The sequence below is a fragment of the Anopheles stephensi genome, chromosome X, assembly GCF_013141755.1.
Source record: "Anopheles stephensi strain Indian chromosome X, UCI_ANSTEP_V1.0, whole genome shotgun sequence".
NCBI lineage: Eukaryota > Metazoa > Arthropoda > Insecta > Diptera > Culicidae > Anopheles > Anopheles stephensi.
In genome coordinates, this window is record NC_050201.1 from 20,251,367 (window position 1) to 20,278,199 (window position 26,833).

The window sequence follows — 26,833 nt, forward strand, 5'->3', positions numbered from 1 at the left end:
GTGTGGTGCCGGAATACGCAATCAATGCGAAGCTTGTTATTGGTATGGACGTATTGAATACGGCGAAATATGTTATCTCTAACGGTCGTGTGCAGTTGACGGAACGCGTTGATGAGAGCGCAGTGCAGCAAAACGAAGATCACTGGGTGCGACAGATATCGATCGATGCGACAGATATCGATCGACCCGACAGAATTGGCGGTTCCGGAGAAATTTCAGGATAGAATAACAAGATTGGTGAAACAATGCCAGCGACGCGACGACGACCAGCTTCGACCATGCCCAGTAGAAATGGAAGTTGTAACCGATGCGCAACTCCGCCCGTTCCGGGACCCTCCGTGTCGTTTAGCTTATTCCGAAGAAAAAGCAGTAAACGAGCAAGTAGAGGAGTGGCTTCAAAAAGGTATTGTTCGTTCATGGTTCATGGATGGTTTTCCGGTGCCGATAGTGGACGAAGTGCTTGAGAAGTTGCAAACAGCCAAGTGGTTTACAATAATGGATTTAGAGAATGGATTTTTCCATATTCCCATAAAGGAAGAATCGAAAAAATACACAGCTTTTGTCACTCAACGAGGACTGTTCGAGTTCAATAGAGCCCTCTTTGGGTTTTGTAACTCACTGACTGTTTTCATCCGTTTCGTGAGTTATGTGTTCCGTCAGTTGATAGCCGCTAATATTCTTGACTTGTACATGGATGACATCGTTATCAAACGGATAGTGAGTGTTTTGAGAAAACAGATTTAGTGTTGAAAACGGCGGCAGAGAATGGATTGTGTGTGAAGTGGAAAAAATGTCATTTTTTACAGCGATCAATTAACTTCCTCGGCCATCAAGTGAAAAATGGGACGATATCGCCGGGAGTCGAAAAAATCTGTGCTGTTAAAAACTTTCGTAAACCCGTAAAAAAAAAACAAATATTAAAGCCGTACAGGCGTTTTTGGGTTTAACCGGCTATTTTCGGAAGTTTATCCAGGACTATTCACATATAGCTCGACCGCTGACTTACTTACTGAAAAAAGACACACCGTTCCAAATGCATGATCGTGAGCTAGCTGCTTTTCAACGATTGAAAGAAGAGCTTATTAAAGAACCAGTATTGCGATTATATGAACAAGGTGCTCGAACGGAACTTCATACGGACGCATCGAAAGACGGATTTGGGGCCGTTTTAATGCAGTGGTTCGACGGAAATCTTCATCCAGTGTGGTACTGGAGTAAAAAGTGTAGTGATGCAGAATCCAAAAAGCACAGTTATATTCTTGAGGCAAAATCTGTGTGTTTGGCTACCAAAAAGTTCCGCCGATGTCTGCTGAGTGTTTCATACAAGTTAGTTACGGACTGCATCGCGTTCAAACAAACGTTAAACAAGACCGACGTGCCCAAAGAAGTACTATCTTGGGTCATGTACCTTCAAGATTTCACTTTCTAAGTTGAACATCGACCGGGTATAAGGCTTGGACACGTGGATTGTCTTAGTCGGTCTCCGTTACAAGTGATGGTAGTCGCGTCGGAAATAACAGCTCGCATAAGAAATAACCAGACGAGAACCGCATAAGAAATAACAGAATGATGAGATGATAAGAGCTATTAGTGAAATATTGGTGAATAAGCCTTATGGGACATATCTTATGAAAGGTGGAGCGCTTTATTATTCAAAGAACGGACAGGACTTAATAGTGATACCGCGAAGTATGCAGAGGCAAATAATACTGGAAGTGCATAACAACGGCCATTTTGGAGTTCAAAAAATATCCATACTTTGAATTCGATTGGATTCCACAAGTGAAGCAAAAAGTCAGGCAAGTTATTTCTAATTGTATCAAGTGTATCCTTTTCAACAAAAAGCTTGGGCGCAAGGAAGGATTGCTACATCCAATCGAAAAGGGCGAAAAACCGTTGCACACGCTGCATATCGATCATATTGGCCCTATGGATGCATCGGCTAAGCAGTATCGTTACATCCTAACGATGGTGGACGGTTTCTCGAAATTTGTCTGGCTGTATCCAACAAAAACGACCAGTGCGGATGAGACGCTACGCAAAATCGAATCTTGGGCTTCAGTGTTTGGTAATCCGGAACGAATGGTTACTGATAGAGGAGCGGCATTTACGGCGCATTCGTTTGCAAATTATGCGAAGGAAAACGGTATTGAACACGTACTCTGCACAACTGGCAGGGGTAACGGACAAGCTGAACGCGTAAATCGTACGGTACTTTCGATGCTAGCTAAGTTATCCGCTGAGGATCCGAGTAAGTGGTACAGAGTCAAAGGTGTCAAAGGTGCAAAAAGCGATTAATGCGCATGATCAATGTTCAAAAGGGGGTTTGACAAGAAAAGGAAGCCACAAGTAGGCTACTCATTGGGTGATCTAGTAGCAATTAGAAGAACATAATTTGTTGCTGGTAGAAAACTATCTAGTGATTTCCTAGGACCCTATGAAGTAATAAGAGTAAATAGGAATGGGAGGTACAAGGTAAAAAAGGTATGAAATAACGAAGGACCCATTATATCGAGCTCAAGCGAAGACCATATGAAATTATGGGCATATGTTGCATCGGCTGAAGAAAATGAAATATCGGACGAAGAGGATGAGGAACAGGAAACTTAATCAGATATTGTAGGAATTATCAGGGGCTGATAATTAATCAGGAGGGCCGAATGTAAGAAGAAATAAGTTGTTCACCCCTGCGTAGGACATGATGAGTGCCCGAGTGGGGCTATAAGTACGATAAAAATAAAGAAATGAAGTTGTCGCAATCATCTTACATACAATACGGCTTCAAGCCGTCATACTGGAATTATAAATAAATATTTATTATTTATAATTATTATAAATTATTATTGCAACAATTTTTAACACTTATGTTAAGTGTTTTTTTTTTGTAGTGCCACGGGTGATCCGTTGACGAAGCAACAGCATTCGGGGTCGTAAGAAGAGAGGCAGAATTTTCTGTAACAGTGTTCTTTATCTTTGTCTAGCCGTGATGGAGCGAGCCCGGTCTGGCTGGCGTTGGGTTCGGAGGTGGTCGGCGAGTGCAGCCTCGTGATTAGCAGAGACCCTGCTGTTACGGTATGAATCTCGCCGATAGTTTCTGGTTTCGGTGCTGGCTTGATCGAGCTTGGGCTATCACTGCTGGGCAGTTTGAGGAACACTGTGCGCAGGCAAATGTTTGTACTGTACATATTACTGTTTTCTTTTCGTATTGTTACAGTCCAGATCCGCTACACGGAAGCAAGTTCCACTAAACTACCACCAACAAACCAATAGAAAGCAATAGACCCGGGCCAAACCATCAACACAACCTCCACATTGGACGTGGACAACTACACTGCAATCACATCATATCCATATCCAAGCATGCCCGGGATAAGGCAAAATAACAGGGAGGCCTGGAGGGGAATGCCTTGTTAATTTAAATGTACTTGTAAACGTCAACACACGCGGTGTTGTCAATACGGCGTCAAGCTGTCTAACTCGAAATGTAAATATAAATAAATTTTTTAACATTTTTGCTTAACTTTTACGTAAATTTAAGGTTACACAGTAGCAAAAAGTGAGTGTCGTGAGTGGGGGGTCTTTATTCACACTCTAGCCTAACCGGCCATACGTGCCAAAAGGTGGCCAGTCGGCTTGGGCAAGCTGATTCGTATTGCACTCGTAAAACTTGCTGTGGAAAAGGCAGAGGGGCTTAAGTTAGTGAGGAGTGCAAGGCCCCACCCCAGAATTGGATTCGTCCCCTTAATACTATTAACACAAATACACTTATTACTATTCACATCCACTTCATTCTTCCTTGATCTCTACTTCTTCATCTCTACCAAAGTCCTTATTCTAACGCAGAGACTAAAATTTTGGTTGTCCTCGAAATCCATCAGATCTTCGAAGTGACGGGTACTTTGATTCGCTACGTTTTCATTTTTGAAGATGATCTTTTTGTATCCTTGGCACATGTATGATCAATGGTTTCATAAACCTTTCCAATTGGTTTATATGTACCTAGTGCACATTCCCATTGTGAAAATATATTTGCTTTTTGCTTTAGTTAGTTAGTTTCAGGTACCTAGCATAATATAGTAACGTTCGTAATACAGGGCGTAACAGAACAATAGAGCCACTACTTTTATGAGAATAACTAGAAGGGGCAAAAGTCTGAATGGATGGGTCTTATTGCAAGATAAATTGCTGTAAGTTCGTCGTGAATTTCGAAAACAAAAGATAAAAATGCAAAAATTTGGACAAAGTGTGAAACACCAAAGAATATAAGAAATATTTTTTTCAGATTTCTTCTTCGGTCAACGGCTGCTACGCACACCCCTCTATTATTGCAACAGCCCAAGAAGAAGCGATCACCTCAGGCCGAAGCTCCTTTGGAAAACCTAGCTTTTCCGACTGAGCCCAAGGGCTTCCCGAGGATCCCTACTCCGTCCCTTTCCGAGATCCTTGAGTCCGTCCTCTTGAACCTTAACCTCCCGCAGCATCTGCACATGATCGCAACTTGGGCCCACTTTCCTTTCCTTGGGCAACTTTCCTGAAGGGAGTGATCAAACAGTGGCTGGCACAATGGCCATGCTTAAGTATGATGGTCCGTTTGGATGATTAATGGCTCCTACGGCTACAATCATACAGTGGAACTGTAGGAGTTTGCTTGGCAAGCTCAACTCCTTTAAAGCATTAGTGGGCGAACAGAACTGCGATGTGTTTGCCCTCTGTAAAACTTGGCCATTGGCTGACATTAAATTAACCTTCCCGGGATATAATATAATCCGTGAAGATCGCGTTACTAGGGGTGGGAGGTACTGGTTGGTGTTCGAAAGAGTCACACTTTCTCTAGAATACCTACCCCTAGACAAGAAATAATAGAAACTGTCGCAATAAAGACGAAATTCGGCAATCTTCACGTGACAATTGCATCCGTTTATATCCCCGCGATAGCCAACAATGAAAAAGAAAAAATTGAAAAGTTCAAAAAGGATATTGGAAATTTAGCAGCGGTCTTGCCTGGACCGCTTTTGATCCTAGGAGACTTTAACTCTCATTGAATCGACTGAGGGTACGATAAGGATAACATTCGCGCTCCCATCATCCGAGATATCTGCGACAGATTTGTTTTTTTCATTCTCAACACAGGAGAGGCAACTAGCATGCAGACACCTCAAAGTAGGGCGAGTGTACTGGACCTGTCTCTATGCCCATCAGCCATGGCCCTGGATTTTAGTTGGAAGGTGATCCAGGACCCTATCGGCAGTGACCACTTGCCGATAGAAATTTCCTACATCAATGGAGGATGCCCAGTAGATGGAACACCCGTTAAATGTGATTTTACGAGGAACATCGACTGGATGAGATACGGCGAATTAATAGCCGCTTCGCTTTCACTTGACTTTGAAGATTTGTCTCCTGTGAAGGAGTACGAAAAACTTATTTCAATTATAAAAAAGTGCGCCTTTGAGGCCCAAACAAGGCGCTCCCACCAAGCAAGGACATTTAAATAACCGATTTCGTTCCTGCGCAAAGCTTTACACAACATGCGCCTGATAGTGACCCTAGGATGGACTCATCGTTCACAATGGTAAAGCTATCACTTGCTCTCCTATCAAGGAAAAATTCCTCCCCAGGTCTGGATCAGATTGGTAGCAAATTGCTGCGAAATCTTCCCGACGTAGGGAGGAAACGTCTGTTGAGCATCTTCAACAATATGTTGGAGGTCAACAGCGTCCCGCAAGAGTGGAGAGAAGTGAAAGTTGTCACTATCTTGAAGCCCGGCAAACCGCCATCAAGACACGATTCGTATCGGCCAATATCGTTACTGTCGTGTCTGAAGAAACTCCTTGACAGGATGATTCTTTTCCGGCTAGAAGAATGGTTGGAATCAAACAACCTTCATTCTTATACTCAGTTTGGTTTTCGTAAAACCAGGGGTAGTAATGACTGCTTAGCCCTTCTGGTTACAGAAACAGAGCTTGCTCGTCTATTTCCCTGGATAAACAGGAGGCATTTGACTTAGTATCACCATACAAGCTGAGTCAAAAATTAGAAAATGTGGGACTTGGTCTAAAGTTGAATAACTTTCTGTTCAACCTTTTGTCGGAGAAAGCTTTGAATTTCAACAATGGTCATGTGCAACTAAAGCGGACCAGTTTCCATGGACTAGCACAAGGGTCCTGCTTGAGCCCCGTACTATATAACTAGTCTTAGTCTTTTCTTTGCTCTTTTTTCCTATACGTAGTCCTTTCTCCTTTTAGCGACACGACGAAAAACAGGGAGAAAAGACTATTTGACCCGAAATTTTTTGTCTTTTTGTACGGTGAAAAGATATCAACTGCCGACAATTTTCGATACTTTGGTGTTTGGTTCAACTCAAGGCTAAATTGGAGTACACACATCACCCATCTGGTGCAAAAATGCAGTAAAAGAATCAACTTTCTAAGGACAGTCACAGGATTCTGGTGGGGCGCACATCCATCAGACGTCCTGCGATTGTATAAGACAACGGTATTATCCGTGTTGGAATATGGAAGCATATGCTTCCATTGGGCATCTAACACGCATATCCTCAAACTAGAGAGGCTACAGTATCGTTGTCTTAGATTCCCACTATGGAGCATGAAATCAACACACAACATGTCCCTTGAAGTGATGACGCTAAAACTTCGTTTTGAAATGCTGCCGCTTCGCCTTCTAGTCCGTTCTTCAGTATCCAATCCCTTGATCGAAGAAAATTTTAAAGCGCTGCTAGAGACAGGTTCTAAGAACAAGATCTTGAAAATCTACGAAGATTTTGTTGCCCTACAAGTGCATCCTAGCGCTCCACAGGTATTAAACCGTGCTGCCCATCCTGAGACCTACAGTTCCCGTTTAACAACAGATTCCTCGTTGCACGAGGAAATTAAGACCATACTGAATGATCTTCGCCCGATAGTAGTTCTGGGCATTTTCAGGGATAGGTATGGCCATTTAGACCAAAGTAGCCAGTATTACACTGACGGATCATCTTCTAAGGAGGGCACCGGCTTCGGCGTTTTTAGTGAGTCTGCCGAAGCATTTTTCCAATTGCGGGAGCCGTGTAGTGTCTACACCGCAGAACTAGCCGCAATCTTGTACGCACTATTGATGATAGCTGCGAGACCTTCGGATCAGTACTTCATTTTTACAGATAGCCTTAGCGCTATCGAAGCACTAAGATCCCCGAAGGCTGTTAAGAGTCAGGATTTCCTTACCATGAAAATCATAGAATTGCTTGGCTCCATGTTCGACAAGGCGTTCAGGATTTCGCTAATTTGGGTACCTTCTCCTTGTGGTATCCCCGACAACGAGAAGGCAGACTCACTGGCCAAAACAGGCGTCCAACAAGGCGCAATATACGACCGTCCGATCTCGGCCCGAGAGTTTCTTCGCCTACCACAGCAACTTTTCCTGGCTCGCTGGCAGAGCATGTGGGAAGCGGATGATCTCGGGCGATTCTTATTCTCGATCTCTCCGCAAGTGTCCCTGCGGCCTTGGTACGGTGGGCTCTCCGTAGACCGGGCGTTCATACGCATGATGTCTCGACTTATGTCGAATCATTTCGCGTTGAATGCTCATCTTCAGCATATAACTCTGGCTCAGACGAAGGTGTGTGGCTGCGGTGACGGATTTCACGATGTGGATCACCTTGCGTGGAGTTTGAAACCGCAAGACCCTCCTTGTTGGGCGCAGTCGAGAGCATCGGCAGACGAACGGGCATAGAAATTAAAGAAGTGTTGGCGACCAGAGACCTCTCTTACATGAGGCTCATCTACCGATTCGCCAGAGACAACGGTCTCATCCTTTGATTCCGCATCCTCATTGTACTTTCAATCCATATCCGCCATTTCTTATTGTTAAATGTTGTGTTGTCTTTTTCTTAGTGTGTTTTTTTTGTAGTGCCACGGGTGATCTGTTGACGGAGCAAGAGTATCCGGGGTCAATTCCGACACTGTGGTAAAAAGGGAGACATACTATTTTGAGTAACAGTGTTCCTCTTCTCTGTCTAGTGTAGCGACTTTGGCTGGGCCGCAACGATTTCGAGCGGCGGCTATTTGTCCGGCGGCTATTTGTACGGCGGCTAACGACAGCGGAGACGAGAAGCCAAAGACACGACAATTTACGAAGAGAACAATTCGAAGATTTTCGGGGGGATCGAAAGATCGAAAGAAGGATCGCGCCTTCTCTTAGCTGGTGACGGCCTTAATGTGCGGATCGTGGGGATGAATAGAATAAAGAGTACTGTAGTTAACAGATTGTAGTTAACATTGGTTGTTTCACTAGCCTTGATGGGGCGAGCCCGGCCTGGCTGGCGTTGGGTTCGGAGGTGGTCGGCGAGTGCAGCCCCGTGATTAGCAGAGACCCTGCTGTTACGGTATGAATCTCGCCGATAGTTTCTGGTTTCGGTGCTGGCCTGGTTGAGCTTGGGCTATCACTGCTGGGCAGTGTGAGGAGCGCTTTACGCAGGCAAATGTTTGTACTGGCCAGATTGCTGTTCTCTTTTTTTTCATTGTACACCACCACCACCATCACACCCACATACAGCAATAGAACCGGACCAAAATATCGGACATCCAATAGCACTTCAATACTACCACCACAAAAGACCTGGACAACAACGCCGCAATCGCCACACATCCAAAGCCGAGTATGTTCGGGATAAGGCAAATAACAGGGAGGAAACGCCTTGTTAACTGTTGTTTCTGTTTTTTTTTGTGAAATTGTTATTCGTCAACATACGCGGTGTTGACTATACGGCGTCGAGCCGTCATACTATAAATAAATAAACTAAAAATAAATGATTCCATTCCAAAGTGAAATTGAAACAGAGATATCAGATTACAAAGTGATCTAACGATAACGATAGTGATGATGATATTTGGCAACCCCTTAAAAAAGTTCACCGTACACAGAATACATCTAGCTCAAAATTCTTTCGGCTATTGAGCTGGATCGTTACATTTCGGAACGAAATCTGCACGTGAAAAGTAATCCATTTTCCCGGGATAAGGTGCCCTTTTACGGTTTGGAGAAGGAAATGTTTCCAAACCATCGTGAATTGTACTTATATTTGTAATTTAGCTTTAAGCAATACGGCCAGGCCGTTCTTTATGAATAAAAAAAAAGAAAAGTAATCCATTTATTTGGTGGAAGGAAAGAGATGCCGTGTACCCGACATTTTTAATGTTTGCTAAACAATATTTGAGTATTCCTGCATCCTCTGTTCCATGTGAACGTATGTTTTCTAAACCAGGTATTATATTAACAAAGAAAAAAAGGTAGACGTCAAAAAAATTAATGCACATTTATCTATATAATCGCTAAGTAACTGATAGGATATAAATACTTCGTAATGTTTAAGCTAACAAAATGTAGAATAACAGTGACAAAATAAAAAATAGCCAACCTATAATTTATTTTTTATGGAAAGATAGAAAGGAGCTTAGATAATAATTTGAAAATTCTAAAAAAAAAGTTTTGGGAAATATTCAAAGTTTAATAATGCACCAATTCAAAGAGGCCTCGATTTGGTTTCCAGATCCTTTTTTTTAATTTAACTTCTTCTTCTTCTTCTGTGGCACTACAACCTCGAGAGGTCTCGGCCTGCCATTTCTGGCTTTCTGTGACTTAATTTTACCCGTAGAAAAGTAGTCAGCCTTTCGTACGGGGAGGCGGTCTGGATGGGATATGAACCCCGGCCCTGCCGTGTGAAGACCGGCGCCGCTGTCGCCTTGGCCACCGGACCGCCCCCATCATCAAATTTAACAGCTAAATCATAATTATTAACTTTAACAATGGTACAATATTATGAATATTATTTTTATATGTTGATGAAAAAAGCGTTAATGTGTTGCAAAGTGTAATGCGTAATAATTTCCTGTATATTTATGAAAATATAACATCGGGATTGAACAATATCATCGATAAGTAATGTATCGCACTGGCAGGAGCTAAACATATTTTTGATTCTTTCATTCTTCATAACCTATTAATTTCATAAGCAAAACAGCTTTGCATCGTTTTCAACAAAGCCAACGGCGTTCATTATCAAAATAATCTACCCAGAGAAATATTTCAGATTGTCGATCCGGTTATCGAAGAGACGCATAAAGTGAAACCCGGAAAAAACAAAAAAAAAGCAAATGTTTCTGTTCATAAGGTTTTCTACGATTCCGACGGTTCCGATGGTTCAGAAGGTTCAAGATGGTTCAAGACGGTTCCGATGGTTCCGACGGCTCCGACGGTTCCCGACGGTTCCGAATGGTTCCGAATGGTTCCGACGGTTCCGGACGGTTTCGGACGGTTCCGGACGGTTCGATTGCACCTACCCTTCGGAACTAGTTCCAATTTTTGTTGGACCCTTTCGGAACCAATTCCGCTTGATTCTCAATTTAACCCATCACTAGTTATTTTAATTAATGTAAATTGAACCATTGATATCAAAATATTGGATTATTTTAGCAAAATATTGACCCGGTAGCCAGAAGACACCGATTTTATTATCTTCTTCTTCTTCTTTCTTGGCTTAACGACCCCTTAGGTCATGTCTGGCACTTCTGGCTTACTAGACCTTATTGACACCACGTAGTTGGGTAGTCAGCCCTCACTACGGGGGAACGGTTTAGATGAGACATGAACCCCGGTCCTGCCGAGTGAAGACCGGCGCTGCTGTCACATCAACCACCGGGCCGCCCATATTATACCGATAATAATAACTTATAACGTTATAACATTACATCGATCTTATTACAACAGATTCAAAACTATGCTACTGTCGCGGTGGGAAAAAACGCCAACAGTCTGGAGGCCAGATGGGATTTGAACCCCTGCCTGCCGTATGAAGACCGGCGCCACAGGTGCAAATACCACCACAAGTCTTTACAAGTCGGCAGTCTTATCTGGGAATTTTTAATCATTATAATCGTTTCCTGCCGATTCTTTCTTCTGAATTAAGTTCTTTTTATAATTAATTAAGATAGGAAAATACGTTCTAATGATCAACAGGATGTCAGGGAGCTTTTTAAAATACAAAAATGTTATTGTTAGGTACGACCGCAGAATCGGATAGGACAGCGTAAACAAAAAAGGGCCTTTAATATACGCGTGGATGCTTACTTACTTATCAGGCGCTACAACCGCTTTGCGGTCTTGGCCTGTTGCAACAATCCTCGATACCGCTCACGGTTCAGCGCCGTCATCTGCAAATCCGTTATCCCGACCGTTCTGGCGGACGCATCAACGCCATCACTCCATCTCAATTTGGGCCTACCACGCCTCCTCTGTCCGTGTGGACGACCTAAAAGGACTTTACGGGCTGGGTCGTCCGGTGTCATTCTCATGACGTGACCAGCCCACCGGAGCCTGGCGAGTCTATTGCGCTGTACGATAGTATGATCTCACTATCGTAGATCTCACTCGTAGAGCTCGTCGTTGTAGCGGCTCCTCCATTGTCCTTCCACACATACGGGGCCAAAAATCCTTCTGAGCATCTTCCTCTCGAACGCGGCTAAGAGGGCTTCATCAGTTTTGGACAGAGTCCATGTCTCAGAGGCGTATGTGAGCACTGGGACTATAAATGTTTTGTACAGTCCCAGCTTCGTCCGTCGCGACAGGTATTTAGAGTGGAGAAGTTTCCTCAGGCTGTAGTATGACCGGTTGGCAGCCAGCACCCGTGCGCGTAAAGCTTCCCGTAGACGGGACATACTTTTGACAGGCGACTTTGGACAGCTCCAGCGACCTATTGTTCTCAAGTCGCCGGCTCGTAACCCGATGTATGCGGGAAACACGCCGGCGACACAGATGACGGATCGGGGATGTGGTGGTTAGCACTGGTAGGTTGGGGAGTTGAACTGTTGTGCGACGAACAGTCAACACATAAATTTAAGAATTCGCCGTTATAATTTATTTTAAATGAAAATTCCTTAATCGTCTAGAAATGAAATAGAAAAATGATTGTACATCTTTAAAAACACCAAACACTGTAAAACACTTGAAACTAGAAGCCACTCCAATATATTTTGTGCATATAAAGTTCTCCCTATAAGCTTTTAAACTGTACCGAGTAAAACTTTTTTCGGTAAAATATGAGTTTCTATCAATACAAGCTCTCTAAAACTAACAAAACATTAGGTTTTTAATAAAATTTTACGTTAAAATACAAATATATTTCGTACTGCATGTATCGGTATATTTTTATATACTCAATATTATCCGCTATTTTGTCTCTGTGTCAGCATGAAAGTTTTATTTAATATTTGATGGCTTCAAAAGCGATTTTCCTTTTGATGAAATTATTACTAAGGCGATAAAAATGAACGTTTATCGAATTTAATAGTTTACTTTGAAGCCATAATTGATTCGATCCTATCCACAGTGATCAACATAGTGGAGTTATTTTTTTGGGGCATTTGACAGCTACAGATGCTTGCCCAACTGACATTTTATAGCAGGCTTATAGCGGTTTTCGAGTTCTTTTAGCTAAATCTCGATGCTTAATCTTGCCTTAGAGAGCAGCAGATTTAGCTAATTATAACAGTTCGAACGCGTGGTTTCACGTAGTTTTTTCACCCATTTCCTTCGGATCCAAGCTGTCATAGGCCAGAGGCGCTATGGCAGCGCAAATCAAAACAAAGCAAACAATAACACTCGGATTAGATTGTGATATGAATGAATGATTTTTTATTTATATAACAAACCCGTTCATGTTTCTTTCTCTCCGTTGCACTCCTCGTGTTCGCCAGTGTTCCTTTAGGGGGAAAAAACAAAACTGTGAGTTGAGAAATGATGCTCTTCGCCGTACATGAGATGCTGAACCATACCTCATCTCTCGCAGAAAACATGTTACGGGAAGCGGCAAACACGAATTGATCATCACCGAGTGAAACTCCAGGCTACCGCAGCTCACCTACACGCAAATACACGAACAATCCTTGCACCATCTGCATTCAAACACCCGGTCATGCGCTTCGGCTTATCCGTGCGCGTGCGACATCCTCCCTCCATCACATTCAGAACACGACTGTCGCTCAGCGTGCTCAGGGCAGAGCGAATAAGGAAAGAGAGAAGCAGAAATTTGCAGGGGTGTCCAGACGGTTTTAAAATGCGCGCTGCATGCCAGTACCAAAACGGCGCGCGAGAAACAGTTCGAGCGCCCCTGCACACGTGTGTTCGCTCTCTCGCACTCAGGGGCTCTCAAGCGGAAGATCATGGTTCGAGCAGTGCACGGCACATTGCGGAAAGCGAGAAAATGTTTGAGCGCCTCTGCACGCGAGAGCGAACGGGTGTGTGCTGTGCTGCTCGTTCCAACGGCGAACTGGTATGGTTCTGAGCTGCTCTAAGAGCGTAACGAGCATTCGCGCATGAAGCGAGCAGTTATGGCGAGGATCGGGCAATTTTTTTTTGAAATTTAGCTTTTTTTGTATAACAGATGTCAGTTGGGTGCCCAACTGACATTTTATAGCAGCCTTATGGCGTTTTTCGAGTTCTTTTACCTAAATCTCGATACTAAATCTTGCCTTAGAGAGCAGCAGATTTAGCTAATTATAACAGTTCGAACGCGTGGTTTCACGTAGTTTTTTCACCCATTTTCTTCATATCCAAGCTGTCATAGGCCAGAGGCGCCATGGCAGCGCAAATAAAAACAAGGCAAACAATAACACTCGGATTAGATTGTGATATTACGCTGAATTATTATTTATTTAACAAACCCGTTCATGTTTCTCACTCTCCGTTGCACTTCTCGTGTTCCCAGTGTTCCTTTAGGGGGAAAAAACAAGACGGTGAGTTGAGAAATGGTGCTCTTCGTCGTACATGAGATGCTGCACCATACCTCATCTCTAGCAGAAAACATGTTTCGGGAAGCGGCAAACACGAATCGATCATCACCGAGTGAATCTCCAGGCTAACGCAGCTCACCTACACGCAAATACACGAGCAATTCCAACACCATCTGCATTGAAACACCGGGTCATGCGCCTCGGCTTATCCGTGCGCGTGCAGCGTCCTCCCTCCATCACATTCAGAACACGACTGTCGCTCAGCGTGCTCAGGGCAGAGCGAATAAAGAAAGAGAGAAGCAGAAATTTGCAGGGGTGTTCAGACGGTTTTAAAATGCGCGCTGCATGCCAGTACCAAAACGGTGCGTGAGAAACAGTTCGAGCGCCCCTGCACACGTGTGTTCGCTCTCTCGCACTCAGGGGCTCTCAAGCGGAGGATCATGGTTCGAGCAGTGCACGGCACATTGCGGGAAGTGAGAAAATGTTTGAGCGCCTCTGCATGCGAGAGCGAACGGGTGTGTGTTGTGCTGCTCGTTCCAACGGCAAACTGGTATGGTGCTGAGCTACTCTAAGAGCGTAACGAGCATTCGCGCATGAAGCGAGCAGTTATGGCGAGGATCGGGCAATTTTTTTTTTGAAATTTAGCCTCTTTTGTATAACAGATGTCAGTTGGGTGCCCAACTGACATTTTATAGCAGGCTTATAGCGGTTTTCGAGTTCTTTTAGCTAATTCTCGATGCTTAATCTTGCCTTAGAGAGCAGCAGATTTAGGTAATTATAACAGTTCGAACGCGTGGTTTCACGTAGTTTTTTCACCCATTTCCTTCGGATCCAAGCTGTCATAGGCCAGAGGCGCTATGGCAGCGCAAATCAAAACAAAGCAAACAATAACACACGGATTAGTTTGTGATATTACGCTGAATTATTATTTATTTAACAAACCCGTTCATGTTTCTTTCTCTCCGTTGCACTCCTCGTGTTCGCCAGTGTTCCTTTAGGGTGAAAAAACAAGTCTGTGAGTTGAGAAATGGTGCTCTTCGCCGTACATGAGATGCTGAACCATACCTCATCTCTCGCAGAAAACATGTTTCGGGAAGCGGCAAACACGAATCGATCGTCAACTGAACTGAATCTCCAGGCTACCGCAGCTCACCTACACGCAAATACACGAACAATTCCAACACCATCTGCATTGAAACACCGGGTCATGCGCCTCGGCTTATCCGTGCGCATGAGACGTCCTCCCCCCATCACATTCAGAACACGACTGTCGCTCAGCGTGCTCAGGGCAGAGCCAATAAGGAAAGAGAGAAGCAGAAATTTGCAGGGGTTTCCAGACGGTTTTAAAATGCGCGCTGCATGCCAGTACCAAAACGGCGCGCGAGAAACAGTTCGAGCGCCCCTGCACACGTGTGTTCGCTCCTTCGCACTCAGGGGCTCTCAAGCGGAAGATCATGGTTCGAGCAGTGCACGGCACATTGCGGGAAGTGAGAAAATGTTTGAGCGCCTCTGCACACGACAGCAAACGGGTGTGTGCTGTGCTGCTCGTTCCAACGGCAAACTGGCATGGTGTTGAGCTGCTCTAAGAGCGTAACGAGCATTCGCGCATGAAGCGAGCAGTTATGGCGAGGATCGGGCAATTTTTTTTTTGAAATTTAGCCTTTTTTGTATAACAGATGTCAGTTATACCATTGGTCAGAAGAGCACCATTTCTCAACTCACCGTCTTGTTTTTCTCCTAAAGGAACACTGGCGAACTCGAGGAGTGCAACGGAATAGTGAGATACATTAACGGGTTTGTTAAATAAATAATAATTCAGCGTAATATCACAATCTAATCCGAGTGTTATTGTTTGTTTTGTTTTCATTTGCGCTGCCATGGCGCCTCTGGCCTATGACAGCTTGGATCCGAAGAAAATGGGTGAAAAAACTACGTGAAACCACGCGTTCGAACTGTTATAATTAGCTAAATCTGCTGCTCTCTAAGGCAAGATTTAGTATCGAGATTTAGCTAAAAGAACTCGAAAACCGCTATAAGCCTGCTATAAAATGTCAGTTGGGCACCCAACTGACATCTGTTATACAAAAGAGGCTAAATTTCAAAAAAAAAATTGCCCGATCCTCGCCATAACTGCTCGCTTCATGCGCGAATGCTCGTTACGCTCTTAGAGCAGCTCAGCACCATACCAGTTTGCCGTTGGAACGAGCAGCACAGCACACACCCGTTTGCTCTCGCGTGCAGAGGCGCTCAAACATTTTCTCACTTCCCGCAATGTGCCGTGCACTGCTCGAACCATGATCTTCCGCTTGAGAGCCCCTGAGTGCGAAGGAGCGAACACACGTGTGCAGGGGCGCTCGAACTGTTTCTCGCGCGCCGTTTTGGTACTGGCATGCAGCGCGCATTTTAAAACCGTCTGGACACCCCTTCAAATTTCTGCTTCTCTCTTTCCTTATTGGCTCTGCCCTGAGCACGCTGAGCGACAGTCGTGTTCTGAATGTGATGGGGGGAGGACGTCGCACGCGCACGGATAAGCCGAAGCGCATGACCCGGTGTTTGAATGCAGATGTTGCAAGGATTGTTCGTTTATTTGCGTGTAGGTGAGCTGCGGTAGCCTGGAGATTCAGTTTGTGACGATCGATTCGTGTTTGCCGCTTCCCGTAACATGTTTTCTGCGAGAGATGAGGTATGGTGCAGCATCTCATGTATGACGAAGAGCATCATTTCTCAACTCACAGTCTTGTTTTTTCCCCCTAAAGGAACACTGGCGAACACGAGGAGTGCAACGGAGAGAAAGAAACATGAACGGGTTTGTTGAATAAATAAAAAATCACTCATTCATATCACAATATAATCCGAGTGTTATTGTTTGCTTTGTTTTGATTTGCGCTGCCATAGCGCCTCTGGCCTATGACAGCTTGGATCCGAAGGAAATGGGTGAAAAACTACGTGAAACCACGCGTTCGAAATGTTTTAATTACCTAAATCTGCTGCTCTCTAAGGCAAGATTTAGTATCGAGATTTAGCTAAAAGAACTCGAAAACCGCTATAAGCCTGCTATAAAATGTCAGTTGGGGATATTTAGGGAAAACAACTCGAAAACCGCTATAAGCCTGCTATAAAATGTCAGTTGGGACATAACAGTTCCGTGGTGATCGAGGGGAAGGGTATTGAGAAGAGTGATGGTAGCGTCGGAGGAGGCGCCGGTGGTGGTATCGCTTGCGATTTTTTTGACGAAAAATGCAACCAAATATCTTCATTCTTCTGTGGGACCACATTTGATGTGCGAAGATGACCCATAAAGTAGCGAAATTGCTCAAGGGACTGAGAATCGAGGCTGTTTGTTCATGTTTGTAGCCTCATACCATATGTTTTTGTAAACAAACTCTGACATAACTCGACTAAAATGTCGCCATGTCAAATCGATAAAATTCACCGGTAAAAAACTCGAGAAGGCCCCCCCTAGAATCTTTTGTGTACAGCACTGTGGCCTGTCATTTTTGTTGTACAGTGGGATTTCTGTATGGTCAAAACCCATTTGATGTAAACATTGTGCATTGTTCCTTAATACTTTTAATAGACAGCGAGTAGAACTTGATACAATACATTTTAACAAGTGGTTTGAGATTATGTTATTGTTATGTTTCATCCTTTGCTGAATATCAATGCAAGGTAACAAGTATTCATCGAATTACTGTTCCGTTACCGTCCGAGAACGCCGTGGATGTTTTAGGCCCGATTGTTCACCCCTAGTGCGACTGAAAACTAGTACGAAGCCCCTGTAACCCAAAATGAATGGTAGGGTTAGCGGAGAGGGGATTTTAATCAAATAATAACAATATTTTATTCGACTTTCTTCAACCAATTTTGACCACACTGAAAGCACACTGAATGCTCACTGTGAAGCTCTCGCAACGTGTACTGCGGATTGCATACCTTTAGGCGTAAAACCTACTGCGGCTAACAAATTTTGTCAGGGGGGGGGCCTTCTCGAGTCTTTTCCCGTGGTTTGAGATTATGATATTCTTATGTTTCCTCCTTTGCTGAATATCAATGCAAGGTAACAAGTATTCATCGAATTACTGTTCCGTTACCGTCCGAGAACGCCGTGCATGTTTTAGGCCCGATTGTTCACCCCTAGTGCGATGGAAAACTAGTACGAAGCCTTCTCGAGTCTTTTACCCAAACCACTTGTTACAATGTATTGTATCAAGTTCTACTCGCTGTCTGTTAAAAGTATTAAGGAACAATCCACAATGTTTACATCCAATGGGTTTTGACCATACAGAAATCCCACTGTACAACAAAAATGACAGGCCACAGTGCTGCACACAAAAGATTCTAGGGGAGGCCTTCATGAGTCTTTTACCAAAATATTTTCCTATTCCCTCAGAAACTGTCAAATTTATCTCGAACACCCTGTAAATGGTCAGGTTAGAGAGAGCGGGATTTAATCGAATAATAAGCAATATTTCATTCGACTTTATTCAACCATTTTTGACCACACTGAAAGTACATGGTGAAGCTTTCGCAACGTGTACTGCGGTTTGCATACTGTCAGGCGTAAAACGTATAGTGACGAACAAATTTCGTCAGGAGGGGCCTTCTCGAGTCTTTTACCGTATTCGGAGATTCTTCCACAATTCTGTTGTTGTCGATGGTTTTAAGCGCCTCTTTCAGCTCTCTGGATGCTTCATGGAAATTCGTATCGTTGTCGCTGTGTATCTCGGTAGTTACTCTTCGACGAGCCATGAAACACCGCAACGCCATTATACAAGAGCACGTAGTGAGAGATTTAACCAGCTAAAATTAATCGCACGAGTTGTGAGACAGGTTAAGATGACACCCCATCTTTTCTCACAGCGACGTCCAACAGACACCATCATTGGGCCAAAATAGTCCACTCTAACATACGCTAAGGCGTGACTATAGGCGGCTAGTCGTGCTTCAGGTAAATCTCCCATCATCGGCGGAATTGGCACACTTGCATCGTTTTTACACAGCTTGCAGATTCCATGCATTGTTCGGTAGATTTTTCTAAGGCCTGGTATGTGGAATTGTAGACGAATCAGGTTAATTGCAGTCTCATGATTTCGATGCAGCATACTGTGGTGAAAGTGTTGTATGACGAGTTGCGTTACATAGTGATTCGAAGGAAGTATTACGGCGTGTTTGACTTGAAGATCGGTGAACCTCTCCGCATTGATTCTTTCTCGCACCTTCAACGCTTTATCTTCATCGATGAACGCTGCAAGTCGATGCAAACTACTTGATATTCTGATTGATCGTTGCTTTCCTAACAGAGCGTATTGGTCAGGGAATGCTTCGATTTGAATCTGCTGATACAAACAGTTCTGAGCTCGCACGAGTTCCTCCTTCTCCAACGGCGGAACTATACCTGCTTCTCTCCCTTGATGCTAGGAGTTCTTTGTTGGTCCGTTCCGGAAATAGCTTGCAGCTCTGAATACGAAGGCCATTGTACGGTAAAGCTTTGTCCAACGAGAGAAGCGGTCGAATTCTATGACTTGCTTTGGAACCTGGCAATGTAGTAGAATTTGTGGTCGCAGTTCTTCGCTGGTTGTTTCGATTGTAAACGGCATAGGAAGCCATTCAGTCTTTGGGCTATAAAGACTGTGGCCCACAAAACCAGCGACTCCTTTTTGATACATCCGGCTTCCGCTCCCATTTAGTCCCATCGTCGGCCACGTTTTGTGTGGATGGAACCCAACGCCATTCCGAGATGTTGGTCTTTTCTAAGATCTCTCCGATGCGACAAGCTACACAGGGAGAGTAACGTCGATGGTCCGAACGAATCCAACAAAGAAGGTCTCGTGAATCTGTCCAGAAATACTGCTCAGTCACACTTATTGAAAGAGATGTGTTTGTGGTGTTAGCTAGTCTGACACCTAATACTCCAGCTTGCAGTTCACTTCTCGGTATTGATAAATATTTGAGTGGCGCTACTCGTGTCTATGCGCTCACCAAAAAGCACTCTACAACACCCTTCTCCTCAAAGCGACGATAAACGGTAGCTGCAAACCCATCCTCGCTGGCATCTACAAAGGTATGCATTTGTACTACATTGTCCTGCAAGTTCGCCTTCAATTGGACCGTCCCAATCCAGATCGGTTCTCCATATGTCCTGAATGAGCACCTTCAAGTACATTAACACATGGGAGATTAAACCAAAGAGATCATACACCATCATCAACATGCGTGGGACTTATCTTTTCGTAGGAGCTCGTTCACCCTTCAGCAGTTGTTGGTCATATCGTGGCGAGAGTTTGTACGTGAAGCTATCCGAATGTGTACACCAATACATTTCGAGTACCTTTTCTGTTGGTTAGGGTAATCCGATGTCTAGCCTTTTCTCTTCGTTCTGGTCTACACTCAGTTCATTCAAGACTGTTACGTATTTCAAAGCCACCCTCACTATGAACATGCTTGACATCTTGGGCCAATTGAATCGCTTCTTCTTCACTCTCCACACTGCATGTCATCGACGTAATGTTGTTCCAGTATCACTCTCGTGGCAGCAGGATATTCGTTTGCAAAACGCCTGGCGTTCATGTTCTTAATAAACTGGGCTGTACTAGGGGAACAGGATGCTCCGAATGTCATTCCGGTCCTTTTAGCAACGCTGAATTCAGAGATACTCCAAAGGCCTTAGCAGCGGCTTCCTACACGATTCGCATTTTACCAGGTTTGTTTGTTTTTACCACAGGGAATAAAGGCAAGTACCAGAAATCGATCTGTCAAATCGTCTCGAGCAAGTAAGGTTTGGTATCGGCTCCACTAAAAAACGTAAAAAATTGTGTGTAAAATTATTTGTCCGTTGTGCTTCCCTGCATCAATCGTTTGTTTGTGTATCATTCTATCCGTGCTTACCATCTCCTTGCTTTAACGGTTGTTGTTTGTGTCCTAATTTGGTCGATTTTGTTTAGCGTCGCTCAGCTGTTTGTTGTTGTTTATTCCGTGGGCTTGTGTGTTGCGCTGTGTGTGTAAATGGCTCCTGTGTGTTCGGCCTGTGCAGCAGATGCCTCCGTGGCCAATGATGTGCTGTGCTGCTGTTTTTGTGATGCGGTTTGTCATAGAAGCTGCGCCTCAGTTCCTGACGCCGTTCTAGAATGCATCAGCCCTTACCAAAATGTCCACTGGAGCTGTTCCACTTGCACGGTAACCGTTGAAAACCGCCGCAGATTGCCCACGAAGGATGGTAGCTTCCAAGCGGGCTTCCAGACGGCGCTAGATTCCATTGTCGCGTCGCTCAAAGATGCCATTCTGCAGCCTCTCACTAGTGAGATTCGCTCTCTGCTATCTCCTCGGAAGGCCGGCTTAACTCATGTCTCTCACCAACCAGGTACTGATCATGGTGCGCCCACCTCCTCTCCGATCAGGCTTCCTCCTATCCTTAGCACCGACCGTCCTTCTTCCTATGCCGCGATCGCAGGACAAACCCCCGCTCCGAGCCTTGTCGGAATATCGGGCACAAATGCGGTGACGTCACCTAATCTAGTAGCGACTCAAGCGCGCAATCCTCGCAGATTTTGGTTGCACCTCCTTGGAGTTGCACACCATATCACGACCGACCAAGTGAGAGCATCGGTGATACGCCGTCTCAACACCGAGGACGTGCTCGCTTTCTCTCTCTTGGCTAGAGGTGTTGATCCAGCTTCTCGACGCTCTCTATCTTTTAAAGTGCGTGTTCCAGATTCCTGTCGTGAGTTGGCTCTCTCCCCTGAAACGTGGCCTGTTGGCATCCGTGTGAGAGAGTTTATCACCGCTACTCATCACGAAGCAGTTAGACGTCCACCGGCTCCATACAATACTCCTGTTTTAACAGTTAGTAATTCTCTCATCGCCGCTCGACACCGTCGTAGAGAGGCTCCCTACATCGACCGCACTCAGCCTCTCCACAGCACACCTTCCTCTCCTGGACACAGTTCGGACTTGACGTTGATCCACGCTACACCACTCACTTCACTTCCTCATCCCGCTCCCCCTAGCAAGCGTAAGAGAGTACTAACTTGTAGTCCCCATCAGCAAACATTGGACCAATTCTTTCGTGCATAATTCGGCGCCCAGGAAAAAAATTTATGCATACTATCAGAACGTGCGGGGTCTCCGCACGAAACTCATTAACTTCCGCCAGGCCTTTGCTGAATCTGACTATAACATATGTGTCCTGACCGAAACCTGGCTTGATGATTCGATCCCATCGTCGCTTCTTTTCGATGAAAACTTTATCATCTATAGATGCGACCGCAATAACAGGAATAGCAACCTTTCGCGTGGTGGTGGTGTGCTTATTGCATGCTCATCACAATATGCGGTCTCGTCGATCTCGTCACCATGCGCATCGTTGGAGGCGGTGTGGGTTCGCATCAACCTGGGGACCTCGCACCTGTACCTTGGAGCCATCTACATTCCGCCATACAGCAGCTCATCCTCATCTGTAATTGATGATTTGATGGAGGGCATCGGTGTAATCCTGGGGCGCATGCGATCCGAAGATAAAATTATGATTTTTGGCGACTTCAACATGCCGGGCATCTCGTGGACTGCTGATCCCCATAATAAACTGTGGTTTTATCCTTCCGATTTTAGGCAGCGGGATACGACGTTCATTGACGGTCTGAACTTTAACAACTTGAAGCAACTCTCAGGGGTAACTAACGGTAACGGACGTCAACTGGACCTGATATTTGGCAATTCCGCTGCAGCCGCGATCTGTGATTCAGTACACCGAGTGCCTTTGACGATTATTCCCGAGGACGCTTATCATCCAGCATTGGAGACGTGCATCACCGTCTTCGCGTCGCCCTCTGATCGTCCGTCTCGTTTAGTTTTGACGCGTGAGCTGAACTTCAGGAAGCTCGACAACAGAAAATTTACTCGTCTCATCTCGACATACGACTGGAGCTCCCTGGACGCTGCTCCTAGTATTGACGAGGCAGTAGCCAAGTTTACGTCTGTGATTTTGTCTTTCCTCTCCCAGTGTTGTCCCTTTCGTACCCCTCCTCCAAATCCCTTGTGGTCAGATAGACACCTTCGTTCACTTAAGGCGGATCTTAAGCGTGCGCTTCGTGCGTATCGGATGCACCGCTCCACTTTTCACCTGCGTGTCTTCAAATACGCAGCATCTGCTCATCGCAGTTATAACAGGATCCGCCTTCGTACCCATAACGCGCGCATTCAATCCCATCTTTATACAAATCCTAGGTCATTCTGGAGATACGCCAATAGACAACGTGGATCCTCCGGTATTCCAACAAATATGTCTTTGGGCGATTGCTCTGCTTCCTCCCCGTTGGAAATATCTAATTTGTTTGCGCATCACTTCGAGGGTCTTTTTGTTGATCCGACCCACTCTACCGCGTCTCTTGTGGCCGGGCTCTCGAGTGTTCCTCGGGACTATATTAACGCTCACTCGGTGCATATCGACGAACAGATGGTGCTCACTGCACTTTGTCAGCTTAAGCGCTCCTTCTCTCCTGGTCCCGACGGCATCCCTTCTTCCGCACTCATTGACGCTAGAGAGGTGATTGCTCCTGTGTTGATTCGCCTATTCTCTAGGTCGGTTGATACGGGAGTTTTTCCCTCTCTTTGGAGATCAGCTTGGCTGATCCCAGTCTTTAAGAAAGGTTGCCGGACGTCCCCCTTAAATTATCGAGGCATCTCCATCCTCTGTGCAGCGTCCAAAGTCCTCGAGTCTGTAATCTACTCTTCTATCCTTCCTATTGTTTCCCCGTTAATCCCATCCTCCCAGCACGGTTTCGTGCCGAGACGCTCTACCCTGTCGAACCTTATGTCGTTGATGATCGATCTGTTTCCGCACACAGCCGCTGGTAGGCAGGTTGACGTCATTTACACAGATTTCAAAGCTGCGTTCGACTGTTTGTCGCATCAATTGCTTATGGCAAAGCTCGAGCGAATGGGTTTCGGAGGAGCCCTTCTTCTCTGGCTCTGTTCCTTTTTGAAGGACCGGTCGTACAGGGTAAGGGTCGATGGGGCTCTGTCGGACCCGTTCATCAGCAAATCTGGGGTTCCTCAGGGTAGTGTCTTGAGTCCTTTATTGTTTTCACTCTTCATCGCCGATTGCATTCAATCGCTTCCCCCTAACGGTTGTTTGTTGTATGCCGACGATGTCAAGTTTTATCTTCCTGTGACTTCGTCCCGCGACTCCCGCTCCCTCCAATCCCACATAGATGCTTTCGCTGGCTGGTGCATATCCAACGGGCTCGTTCTTTGTGTCTCGAAGTGCTGTGTAATTTCGTTTGGTCGCTCTTCTTCCAAACATATACACCAGTATCGGCTCTACGACTCAACACTTCCGCGAGTTTCCTTGGTCAGGGACCTTGGGGTGTGGCTGGACGACAAATTGTCCTTCGAGCCGCATCTCAACTCGGTCCTTGAGCGGGCTAGCAAGGTGTTGGGTCTAATCGCTCGTATGTCCACTGATATTCGAGACCCGTTATGCCTGAGAGCGCTGTATTGTTGCTGGGTGCGTCCCATCCTGGAGTACGCCAGTGTTGTATGGTCCCCCGCTGGTGTCACCGCTATGAACAGGTTGGAGAGGGTGCAGAGGAAATTCACGCGGATAGCCGCTAGACGTTTACTGAACGACCCCAGCACAACCTTACCTTCTTATTCGGAGCGGTGCCAGCTACTGGGTTTGGTTAAGCTGGAGGATCGTCATGGTCATGCTCGCAAGTTATTTATTGCCAACATCCTACTTTCCAACATTGACTCCCCCGCCCTTCTGGCAGCTATCCCTTTATATGTCCCCTCCCATCGCTTACGCGTACGTCCTCCCCTGCTTATCCCTTTTTGTCGTACGCGGTTTTCCCAGAGCGATCCATGGATGCGCGCGTTACTAGCATTCAATTCGGTTGGTGATCTGTTTGACCACAATATCTCCATTAATTGTTTCCGCTCCCGTCTTTTGTCTTCTTTATCCTAAAATCTGTTTTTCTTTTCCTCACTAGCCATCTCTGTCTGCTCCCTATATCCTCCTTGTGTGTCATGTATGTTTAGTTATAAGATAAATTGACTTTGTAAAGCCCTTGAGGCAAACAATTTGAATAAAGAATAATAATAATAATAATGTTTTTCAATTATCTCGGTTGGAGAAAGTCGCCGTATGTACTGTTTTTCCTGAAACTCCCTGATTTTGCTCTACATAGCATAAGCAAGACCTTTTTCTCGTAGCATTATTTCTTCCAAACACTTCCACCGCTTCAACGCCATTGCTTTGCAGTCGGGCAGCCGTACATTTTCATATTTAAACAGTAGGCAGCTTTCGTACCTCTTACCGATTAGCTTTGAATGTTCCGTAAGCAATTGTAACGCACGTTTGTCTTCTTTAGGTATGGGGTTTTATGAAGACACGTCGACGCCCATGCTGTCTAGAGCAAAGTAGTTTTTCATAGCGTTTTGCATGGATTCATCGCATTCGCATTTATTTACTAGAGTACTGGAGTGTGAAAGAATTCGTCTCTTATCCTTTGTTACAATTGCATAGATGGTCCAGCAGCAATGGGTTGATCTTTATCTCCTTCGTGACTCTTTTTGACCGTTGTTAGCTTTGCATGGTCCAACCCCAGTAATATGCGCGGTGTTATGTCGTGGTATGACTCTGCAGGTATGTTGAACAGGTGGGGAAAGTTTTTCGACATAACTTCCATGTTTTGGGTTTGCTTTGGAAGTTGTAGTTTCTTCACTGTTCGCATTCCTTGCTAGGAATATACTTCACCCCCTTGTTTCCCGGATATTTGAAAGCTAACGATCTTTGATGAATCTTCTCGATGCCGCACTTCGTTGGTCCATTTTAAATGTAGCATCCCTGCTATACATCTCAAAAACACCTCATGAAAAACATACATTTTATAAACACGTACGTAGGAATGGTCAATCACACCAGAACCTTACGCAACAACTGTTTAAACTCAAGCACCCCGTACCCCTCCAAGAACAGCATATTCAGCAGATTTGACCAAATACCCATTGCAATAAGAGCATTAAAAACCGACTAGCGCACTCGGCTATCGAGTTGCGCATTGCAATACGAAACCAAACCAGCCAATGCACCAAACATCGCACGGTGCAGACAACGGTCAGCAACTAAGCGTAAAACTTTATCCACTCCGAACTATCGCAAACAAATAGAACAAAATAGACATAATCATAACGACACATTTTATGCAAGCGCAGCAATTGATCGCACCACGACCAACTCATCCATAGCGACACATTTTATGCAAGCGCAGCAATCGATCGCATCGCGTTCGATCGCCCCGAAGCAAACAAATCAATAAATGATAATTTCATATCAGCAGGTTAAAGAACAAGCCAACGGAAACAACTCAAACCAAAATCGCCCTAAGGAAAATCCCATAAGTAACTTGCCGTCTATGATCTTACCGTCTACCTAGAAGTTACGCAATAACGTAAAAAAAAATTATCCTAATTTAAGATTTTGGAGCTTACCATAAACTAAGAAATTATTGGTATAAATAAAGCTGTCTTCCCCAACCAACGAGACGAGGTTCTGGGCTGAGACTTGACGCAACGCAAAACCTGTCGTCCAATTTTTTTCAAGAGCTTTGAGAGTCCCCCTACCCAAGGTAAGACCTCAAAGGCTCCAACGAGCCAGTAAGGGATGTTCCTTCTGAATATCTAGAGTCGCCTGGCCGACTCAACGCCGATGACCTTCGAGTGTCCCCCTACCAAAGGTAAGACCTCGATGTCTCCAACAATCCAGTAAGGAAGGTTCTCATCTGGAATCTTCACGATTGCCTGGACAGTCGATAAATGGAAGAATTGATTCACTCAGCAAGTTGCTGTTTGTCACTCTCGTCGAAATCCAAATGAACCACGTAAGAACGGCGCGACTCAAATTACATATGCGCAAAGCCCCTTCGACCTATCCCGCGTATTACATGGCGACCGTTTTCCTCTGTGTTACATGGCGACCGTATATCCTCCATATAACATAAGCATTATTATTTTTATTATTATTATTATTATTATAATTTATTCCAATGGACCGCATG

General features: G+C 44.9%; 1 long non-coding RNA gene across 1 annotated transcript; it reads right to left on the minus strand.

The window, feature by feature from the left end:
* Positions 1-13,669: 13,669 nt before the first annotated feature.
* Positions 13,670-13,891, minus strand: LOC118514515. The gene is made up of 2 exons (XR_004906655.1): positions 13,835-13,891; positions 13,670-13,761 (listed from the first exon to the last, which is right to left on the minus strand). It is a non-coding gene; the product is annotated as an uncharacterized LOC118514515 (long non-coding RNA).
* Between the last annotated feature and the right edge of the window lie 12,942 nt (positions 13,892-26,833).